The 11,110-nt window shown below is 38.0% G+C and overlaps 1 protein-coding gene and 1 long non-coding RNA gene across 10 annotated transcripts in view; one reads left to right on the forward strand and one right to left on the reverse strand.

The window, feature by feature from the left end:
- Positions 1 to 11,110, reverse strand: part of LOC136851874 (aspartyl/asparaginyl beta-hydroxylase-like) — a 164,904-nt gene that overhangs the window by 97,523 nt on the left and 56,271 nt on the right. The gene's annotated exons all lie outside the window — the stretch shown is intronic.
- LOC136851875 (uncharacterized) overlaps positions 1,300 to 11,110 on the forward strand; it is a 20,682-nt gene continuing 10,871 nt past the window's right edge. The window contains exon 1 of the long non-coding RNA XR_010856985.1: positions 1,300 to 1,436. This is a non-coding gene — a long non-coding RNA (uncharacterized lncRNA). The remainder of the gene's footprint in view (positions 1,437 to 11,110) is intronic.

The following is an 11,110-nucleotide window of genomic DNA, read 5'->3' on the forward strand; positions in this document are numbered from 1 at the left end:
GAGGGCACATACCATACTACCTGAGAGAATGACTAAGAGATTTTGAAAACTGAACTGAAATGTGAAAAAAGATCATTAAAAACTAATGAAATACATAAAAACACTCACTGAAAGTTTCAACACCAGCATTACTTCAGAAACACAAAATCATGAAGAACATTAAAAATCCCATACACTTTAAATTGCATGATATCATGAATACTAAAACAATAATAATAATTTAAAATACTTTTCAGTTTGCTGACGACGGCCAGTTCAATGGCCTTAAATACTACCAAACTAATGCCTTTCTGCAAGAACCCTAGAGGGAATAGTTACCATCCTCATCCTGGCACTAACAGAGGAAACAAACTCTTTAGTGTTACTTGACTGAAGAACACAACCAGCCAATGTTTCACTGCCAAAGAAAACCACGATGTCAACAACAGAATGACTGTGGATGGCCCACTTGCATGAATTACTGAAAACCTCGAGTGTGACCAACTCACAATTCCAAACATTCTTCCATCTTCACGACACTACTTCAACAGAAATGCAAAACTAATGATTTACAACAATTTCTGTAACTAACACCCCGGCTTTTCCAAAAAAAAAAAATCCCATGGACATTTACTTTTAAACGAATGATCTGAGAGAGAGAGAGAGAGAGAGAGAGAGAGAGAGAGAGAGAGAGAGAGAGAGAGTTATTACGTCTCATTGAATAAGAATGGTTAACAATAATAGCATTCACAGTCACTGCTACAAAGGACAGTGTCCTCACATGAATAGCGTATATTACAGAAATGTGAACAACCAAGATTGTCGCCATTACTCTAAGCATACTTCAGAGTATAGTCAAAGTATAAACTTAATGAAATCCTCACAGTAAGAAAAAATATATGTACACATTTATTTTTATAAAGTTTACCATACTTTGTAAACTTAAAATTGTATTGAATATAATTTCCTACGTTTCTTGTACTAGGAAAGCCCTCGCCTGCAAACTTCCAATATTTTAATATAGTGTAATCCCACTATGAAGATAATATCTGTTTCAATCAAATTCCTGAAAAATACTTGACTGTGAAACTAACATTTATATGCGAGATGTTTTCTTTAGCACTCATGGAGGAAGGCATAAAAGCATTCCCCTACAGCGTCCAGTGACTATTTTAGGCAAAGGAAAAAGTTTTAATCTAGCTTTTTCCTCTACAGCTCAGCTTCAGTACCCAGTCAATGGGTGCCAATCTTTCCTGGTTGTCTGTGGCCTGTGGAGAGAAAAAAAATTCGCTGTTGCCAAGTTAATCACGAAACCCACACTTAGCACTGCAACCCTCCCTGAGAGCGAGGAGTTTCTTCAGACCAAGACCAACGACCTGCGTGGAAGCCGGTCTGGAACAACCGGCCTATTACAACCAAATGGCGACAGGACCCTTCACTTGCACTGGGATTTCAAGGTTTGTCAGTTTCAGGAAGACATTTTTAATGAGAATACATATATAGTATATATATATATATATATATAAAATCCCAGGTTTGTCAGAAATGAGAATACATATATACAGTATATATATATATATATATATATATATATATATATATATATATATATATATATATATATATATATATATATATACATATATATAATGTGTGTTCTTAATAAGACAAAAAATTCTGTTACAAGGAAAACTAAAGTTGGTAACATGAAAAAATAAAAAAATAACCTGGTCATTCTTGAGAGGATATGAATACACAGCCGACGTAGGCTTCACAGTGCCCAAATTACCCTGTATCAACGTCCAACACCCTGCAATTTGTTAACAGTAAGAAACGAGCAAAAAATGCGCCGAAGTTTCTTCGGCGCAATCGAGTTTTCTGTACAGTGAATAATGCTGTATGAAACTCTCAGTCACGGCCCGGTGGTGTTCTGTGCTGTTGGTACCTATAGCGGTGCAAGACGCACGATCATGGTTAACTTTAACCTTAAATAAAATAAAAACTACTGAGGCTAGAGGGCTGCAATTTGATATGTTTGATGACCGGAGGGTGGACGATCAACATACCAATTTGCAGCCTTCTAGCCTTAATGGTTTTTAAGATCTGAGGACGGACAGCAGCAGCGCGGACGGACAAACAGCCATCTCAGTTTTCTTTTATAAAAAACTAAAAACTAAGTGCAGTCTAGCCTAATTAGAAAATAAATTTGCCCATGGTCATCGAGAGGTGGGGGGTGGAGAAGGATTGCCAATGCCACATTTATAGTACTGTTAAAAAGCGCCATCATTTATATCGAAGGCCTGAGAAAGGAGGACTGTATGTGGGCGGATGGTGCGAGCTCAAAAAGAAAAAAAAAAAGTGCGGGAGGGGCATAGGATGAGGGACAAGTGAGGGAAGATGACGCCTCACTTGAGAAGGGAGGAACGATCAGCAGCGCCCAACGAATTGACTGGGTTTAAATTCATGATGACAACTCTTTAATTACCTTGAATCAATGGTGTATACATTTAAAAACCGATAATAAACATCATCTTAACATTCTAAATAAAAGCGCATGGCATCAATGAAGGCTGTTACATTGAGTTTACCAGCCATGACGTCTCTCTCTCTCTCTCTCTCTCGTAAACAAGTTACGTTCAACTCTGGTCCCGTTCAGGGGTAAGACTAGTCCATGAACCGCTTTCTCGTCAGCAATCTTTGGCCAATCACTACCGTCTTGGTTGGCAAGTCTCAAATTAAACTATGTATTTCACTGGATTTTTGGAATAAGCCAATGGCCTAACATGTACATAAAGTAATGAAACGACGTGCGAAGCATAAAAGTGTTTAGTCATCTAATTAAATGATCAACGTCAAACTAAGAATTCTCATACTTAATATACCAACAGATATCAAGTAGATTTCAAAGGCATTCACAAAAATCAAACAGACTTCAAATAGATTTCTAGTATCAGTTAATGCTACTCAGTTTGCTAAGTTTTATCGTTTAAGCAAGGAGCGAACTCATTCCTGCACTGTGCTGACGCCTCTTGAATTCAGCCGTATCTGCTTTATTTTCTATTTCCTTTCTTTTAACTTTCTCTCTGCGGGCTGATATCCCTTTGGAGCCTTCTTGGGTTTTATAGCCTGCTGAACTTGTCAATAAGGGTTTTCACCTGAAGATTTCAAGAAAAGAGAGAAGGAAAGAAAAGAAGAAAGACATTCACAAAAAACAATCACAAGAGACATGTCAATTTATTTGCGGTAAAATCTACGATCATTCCACAGCCACGAAGCTGTCCACTTCAAAATTCTCCTCCACAGATATGAACGAATATTTGCACTCATCTCCAAAGCCTATACCACTCACTTTCCTATAATGAGTACCCCATTCCTGTTACTGTATTCACATGCCAAATTAAAGACTTTCCTAGCACTAACGATCCCCCAGGTGATCACTGGTCTGAGAACATTTTGCCTCTTCTGCTGAAAATGGTGGGCATGGTGTCTAAAACCACTGAAATCCGATTACATCGACTACCCCTTTTATATGAACACACTCATAGTCGACTGACTTCAACAAACACGATTCAATGCTTAGGTCAAAGGAGGCACAATGCACATGTCTGAAGTGTTTCTGAGAATGAGAACAGTAATTGTCATGGGTTTTAGAATGCAAATGCAACCAAAAGACGGATGGTACAGTTGGTAGGTAAGGTGGTTCCAGAAGTAGATGCGAGCGGGGTCTAATGTAACTTCGTTCTGACAGGTGTTCGGCCGCTGGGTCTCGATTCTCTCGAATAGGCTAAGTACCACAGATGTGAGGGCAAACGCTTTGATGTCAAAACGGGTCCCAGACAAAGCCGCGTATGTCTGGCCTATGAACAAATAGCCACTAGTGATTGTATAGATTACAAAGTCTGAAAGGGTTTGCTTGTTGGTTAGCTGAAAGCGAACGTAGGCAGTATTAAAATCTAAAGGTAGAGCGATAATGTTAACATGGATAGCGGAAGAATGGAGGTGGATTTCATATGGATGTTTGGGAACAAATGTAACAGCCGATGGTAAGATGAGAGGACGCAAGTCACAGAATGGAAATAGCAAGGTAAGAGGCAGGGTCTCTTGGAAAGGTTTGGTCAAGTGTCTATGGTAGCAAAATGGGGGATATCTGAAGGGACGGTTCAGTCAACTACCCTTAATGTTAGTGAAGTAGGAGTACTAGCCTAAGAGAATGAAAGAATGTTGGAAACGGCTGAAATGAGTTGATTAGTTTAAGTAGGGTAATAAAGGTGAAAAGGGTAAGAAATGTAGTATAACAATCTCATGAATGTGTCAGCATAAGCGAAAACATGAAACAATGTTTTGAGTTGGTTTGGTTATGTGGTAAGAATGGCGGACAATTGGTTGGAGAAAACAAGTATAATTCAGATTTTTAAGAGATGGAATCAAGAAAGTACCGGCTACATGTGCAAGAGATGTTGGAACGGAAGGGCCTTAAATTAATCAGAAATAGCCTAACGAGACGGCGTACAAGACGGAGATTATAGTACGGGTTAGCATGCCACTGATGAGAACTTTCTCTACACTGTGAGTGTAAGCTCTAAATATTGTGTTTTCCGCATCTCTGAATCAACACTTAAAAGAATGAATGTAAACAATTGACTTCGAAATCCTATGGGTCTCATGGGTGTATCTCTCTGTAATTGTGCTTAGAAAGAAATACCAGTGTGTGTGTGTGTGTGTGTGTGTGTGTGTGAAGACTAGCGTGACTTACTGAATCCCCATAATATACCCAACCGTCTGGTCAAGATCGTGTATAAAAACAAACCCAAGAGTACGGAAAATTGAATTTCGGAACGCTCTCTTTCAAACTCGCTTTCAACTAAAACGACTGACCCCGTACTTTTTTCTTCTCCCAAAACCCTCTTATTCTATTACAATGACAAAGATTACTGGCTTTGATTGTGATGTGTAACAATGTCCACTTTTCAAATTATGTATGTGTGTGTGTGCTCTACTTGAAAATTCCTTTAAAAAATATAAAACAATCATAACCATGGTCATACAAATTTTGATCGAAATAACAAATACTCCTACCACGTTTTACTACTAAAAATTAGTTACAAAAAACACATATGTTTCGTATAATCTACCGTTTACATCTGGACAAACTCGGGCTCGGGGGAGGGGCATCATTGTCGAAGGATAAGCGAGAAGGATAAAAACGAAGCAGAAACGGATTGACTGTGAAGGCCGATTCAACACGCCATTGTCATGACTGAACAAACTAACAAAGATGAACTATTCGGGGGAGAATCATGCCAAGGAGGTCATGAGGTCTGAAGACCTAGAGGGCAAATATAATACAAAAAAAAAGTAAGTGGACAAAATCAACCGCAAAAACAGCCGGCAACGACGGTGGCGCCAAAGTTCCCTCGGTTGACTCGTTTCCTCGCTGACTTTAATGTTGGACGAGCAGCATTCCCTCCTCGGGACCCCCCTCCTGAACCTTATAAACCTTACTACCCCTCCCATTCGCACAACACCTCTTCTCCTCCCCTCCCTCCCACTTCCACCCCAAACTGCCACGTGGAGCTTAGGCACTCGTTGGAGGAGTCAGGCAACTCAGCTGAGGCAAGCCAGTCTGTGTTGGGGATGTGGCGAGGCCAGTTATGTCATCCCGGTTGGAGCTCTTGTGGTGGCGTGGCGCTCGCTGGTAGAAAAGGAGACAGATTGGACGGAGGAGTCTGTCTAAACACTGCTATCCCACTCGACCCCCAACAATTTCCCCAATTCCTTCGACCTCCTCCCTCCCTCACACACGTACTCATCCTCAAATGCATCGCCCAGTTCCTTCGCATCGAGTCACTCACTACAAATGCCCCCACCGAATGCCCATTGTGCTCGGGAGGTTTCGTAAACACAGTATTATGAGTATATATGACTCAAGCTTCCATTTAACAAGCACAGTGACGTCCTTGAATTTGGCAACAGCGGAGGCTGACCTTGAGAAGGTGGAGAGGGGTTTGGCAACAGCTGATGATTCCTTGTCCCTCTTATACTGTATACTCTCTTCATGATAACATTCATCGCTCTACTAACTAACACATGTACGTGATTTAGTACGCAGTGACCAAGGGTAAATAACGGTAGGAAACGAGCTGAGCAGTAAAGCATAAAATCAGTAACTCAGCTGCTTTTTGTTATGAAAAATGTTGTAAATTACAGTAATACACATTAACGAATAAAGCAAATTTCCGTGGCTTTACTTCATATACTATAAATAAATACTTGATGCACTTTCCTTGATACTAATATATATATATATATATATATATATATATATATATATATATATATATATATATATATATATATATACACACACACACACACACACACACACACACACACACACACACACTTTTCTTATAAAAGCACTGCATAACATCTGATGAGAATCTCATCAAAATAACGAATATTGGAAGATGGTTATGGGTAAAGATAAAATTTAAACCATTCGTGCTGTTATTAACATGCTAGAACTCAATTTGAAAATGACTTTTTTTATGCTTTCCAGAGTGTTGCTTTTAATCTATTACAAGGACCTGTTTTATGTGAGCGTGTATGCCAAACTTCTGCTGTGTAAGGATTTTTATTTCTGTGACTTATCTGTTAAACCATGAATTGAATTATGCCTCCATACAACCCAGCTCTGCTATTTCCAAGGGACAGTGTTTCTGTTTTCCAAGATATGAGGTTGTTTTTAAAGTCTATTCTTAAAGTAGTAAGTGAAATACGAAATTATCAAGCGCTGCTCCCAGTAGTTCTGCGAAATCTGCAGGAAGCTGCGACGGACATAAAAAGTTAATATCTCCATGATATTAGTCGAATAACATGAACTCATAGTCGAGTCGACAAGTTTTCAACAGTTGCTTATTTTTCGCCTAATGAGAATGGTGTCTGGGAAACGCGTCTTGTTTGGTGCTGATTAAAGCGCCTACGAATGGTTGTGATTTGCAAGTTCAGGAGTCGTGGAATAAGGTTGACATCAACATTAAACTGCTTCAAGATGTTCATCCGAAGTTTTCCCTTCTCTTAGAATGAAGGGATGGGATAACGACGAGATCGGTATCAATCATTGCAGCAGCCGATGTGTTTTGGCAAAAACTCTTTGGTCGTTGGTTCACCTCTGAAATGGCACACTTATTACGCTTCTTCCTTGTGTTGGTCTGTCAGAACCCCCTTGGCCCAAATTCCGTGTTCCCAATTTCTTAACAATTGCAAATGTCACCTGCATTTTAGTACCCCTTTTTGATAAATATGTACAGCTGTTAATGAAAGGTGAATGAAGGTTTTGAGGGAAATACGTACTACAGTCGTGCATTAATACAAACCTTACTTGCTTCGCCAATTAAAACCAAGATCTCGAGATTTATACATGGAAAGACAAGCAACAAAAAGGTATCGTTTGAGAATTTTACCCATCGGTTCCTCAAGATTTAGGAAATAATTCGAAAGCCATGAATGATAAAGTACCAATTAATGAAAATTAAAATGCTTCGATTTTTTTATCGGACAGCTGCAGCTGACAACATAGATTTTAACAATATCTAATTCACGACTACCAAATTGTCTCAAACTACAACAAATGCCGAGAATGTACCATGAATAATTCGTAAGAAAAAGCAATGAAGGGGAATCCCTTCGAGTGAAGCCAAATAAAATCCAGAAGTCTACATACCGGTCTTCACCCTTCGAAAGGACAAGGCCTTTTAAGGAAGGGTGAAATGAGAATCTTGCAACGCAGTAAAAAATTACCTCCATATAAACAACGATGTTTATGTGAAAATGTGACGGCCAATGGCTTATCCAAGGAAATGTTTTGAGTTTCGTGAGTGAAGAACGGCAAAGATTTTAACTTTTGGTTAATCAAACGGCGAGTCCATTGGGCTCGTAAACTAAAAAAAGAAACAAAGTATTTCAAAAAACCAACTTCTTACACGTGGTAAAACGATATATAGAAAGTGTGAAGTCACGCTTCCACGGAGGTCGCACAATGCTAAGATTGTATCACACATCGCATGCAAGAACAACTAGAAAAAATATGGTAACAATCCCTGAAAACTAGAAAAAAATATAGTAACAATCGCTGGCCCTATCATCAACCAATCTCAGGAAACCACTCGGGCCCATGAAAGAAACCCATTATAAACGAGATATTCGTGTCACTATGTATGAAAACTTTGAAAAAAAAAAAAAAAAAAAAAAAAAAAAAAAAAAAAAAAAAGGGGGCCAATCGAACCGAATCTCTCACTGTCATGTACCTCAAGGCTAAAACAAGTACTAATCCAATTCTGAACGTCTCGCAAACTTCATCGTACCCAGGAAATAATGTCTGGGATTTCGCTGAGCGTTACCCACTTCTTTACTTTTTGTGCATTTTTGCATTTTGCAAGGCTTACATCCCTCCCTAATCTTTTCACAGGCGTGAATTTCATTGGATAAACTAGTCATTGGAATACTGTGTAAGAGAGAGATAGCCAGCACATCACTAACAAAAAGACATTTTACCGCAATCAAAATGAAAATAAAAATAAAGAACTTCTTGACCTTGGAAGATCCTCGAAACAATCACGTTTCCTTTTTGTGGCTTCCAAGTAAATCCTATTTCAATCCCCTAACAAATGAGAGAGAGTTAAATTGTTACTAGGCAACAGCGAGTCAATGACCTTTAACTAGAGGATCCGGTGGAGCCCGTACCGTCTTGCATTCAACCACTGCCTTCGTCCTCTTCACTGATTCTTCTTTGGCGTTACTTGTAACACTAATTTCTAACGCTTCGGCAGACACTCAGTCATGTAGCATCCCCAAACACAAACATGAAACACGTGAGGAGGAGCCCTAAACATTAGAATCCAAAGGCACGCACACAAGCATTACAGAGGAGTCCACATGCAAGCCTTTGTCACGGAGACACGAGGACCCTCCCCCTCCTCTCTCTCTCTCTCTCTCTCTCTCTCTCTCTCACAGCCTGTTGCTCATCGTATCTAAGGCTTCACGTTGTTGAACAAAAGCATTCGTTGAACGCGTAAAAAAAAAAAAAAACATGGCGATATTCATTACTGGTGGGAGAGAACTTTAACAAGACCAAGGAATGATCCGTGTAATATGGATAGATACATTAGCTAAGGCATACTAAAGAAAATTATATTGCAGGAAATTGATATCTTTCAAAAGATATATTGATTGTAATACGTGTGTATTTTTACACACGTACAGACACGTGTATATATATATTTTATATATATATATATATATATATATATATATATATATATATATATATATATATATATATATATATATATATATATATGCTAATCAGAGAGGATAAGGAGAATAAACCGTTAAATAAAATGGCTGTTAGAAGCCTACAGTAATAGCTACAATTCGAAAAATGACAGAGGTTGGCGCAAGCAGCTGATAACATTTGCACAAGGAGCAATAAGTACCTAGATCACACAGAGGCTATGCAACTTCTGAGAGTGAAATGAAGGATCACCGACAACAGAATGAGTAAAATGAAACAACGAAAGAAGTGTGTCAAGAAAAACAAATGCTGGACTTCTTTCTTTTGGGATTACTGGACTAAGCTTCTTAGAAAGGAGTGTCTGGGGTTGAGTGAGCACAAAGAAATGTTACGATAAAGTATTAGGACACTTTTTAAAAGATGAAAAAAATGTAAATATAGCCAGAAAGATTAAAATGTAAAAAGTAAAAAAAAAAAATCTGTAATTGTTTTGCATGAATGAAGACAGGGACATTATGGTGAACTGTATAAATAAATGAACATGTATTAACATGGTAGCATAAAAGTCTTGTAAACTTCTAGAAATGTTTGAATATGAGTTGAATAACGTTAATACAACAGATTTTCTAATATCCAAATAGATAAAAAAAAATGTCCTCTAATTCCCGAAAAGTTACATTAGTATTATACACCACCCAAACTCTAATCACCCGCTGCTAGTCATGAGACATTTTTTTTTATTACCCAACCAATAACCGCATCCAGACAAGGAAACAAACCTAAAATGAAAAGCATAGCCTCTTTGGCCGAGGTCATTACAAAAGTTGGATTTAAGAGACGGCACTCAAGAGACAACCATAAAATGTATGCCACAAAAATTCATTGGAACGTGTTATCAATAAACGGACCAGTAATATTTAACCCTGCTAAGAAATTAGATTTGTAATAAATACACGTTTCCTTCACAATTGAGCCCTTTCCCCACCCCCACCACAATTTCACCGCACTTCTCTTTTTGTTGCTTTTTAAGGAACACTGAGCAACTGACTTCAGCTTACAAATTATTATAACAATGCTTTCTTTGTTCAGAGAAATAAGCGACTATTGCTCTTGTAACCCTAATTTATTATTCCAACACATCGACTGACTTTCATAGGGGCCAAGACATGAGCAATGTGGCTCGTCTATAATGAATTTTATGCCGCAAGACATGGACGATGTGGTTCATCTATAACGAATTTTATGAATGTAGCTCATCTATAACGAATTTTATGAAGAAAATGGTATCATAAAAATGGTACTATGCGCGGAAATATTGACGGAATTTTCAAACGTCTTCACTGACTGTGACAATTTTTTTAATACACAAAATATTTAATTATATATATATATATATATATATATATATATATATATATATATATATATATATATATATATATATATATATGTATGTATATATTATATATACCCATATATACATATATTATATACTTATCTATTTATCTATCTATCTCTCTATTTATCTATGGAGAGATAGTTTCATAAACAGTCTACGGAGTCTGTCTACAGCGTAATTGTCATAACGTCAACAGTTCCCGTCCAGGAACTGACCCAACCACAAACGACTAGGAAAGGGAAGTGGTAACTTTTATTGTACACAAATACGCCATGAAAGACGAACGTGAAGTCTACTGTAGATCTTTGGTAAGAGATTTAACTGGAGAACAAGAGCAAGCTGTTCGTTAATTCACCACGGCCCTTGGAAAACTTACAATTTTAAATTCTCTAACATTTGTGAAGCCTGAATTCAAATGTCCAAAACAAAATCACGCATAG

The sequence above is a fragment of the Macrobrachium rosenbergii genome, chromosome 24, assembly GCF_040412425.1.
Source record: "Macrobrachium rosenbergii isolate ZJJX-2024 chromosome 24, ASM4041242v1, whole genome shotgun sequence".
Taxonomy (NCBI): domain Eukaryota; kingdom Metazoa; phylum Arthropoda; class Malacostraca; order Decapoda; family Palaemonidae; genus Macrobrachium; species Macrobrachium rosenbergii.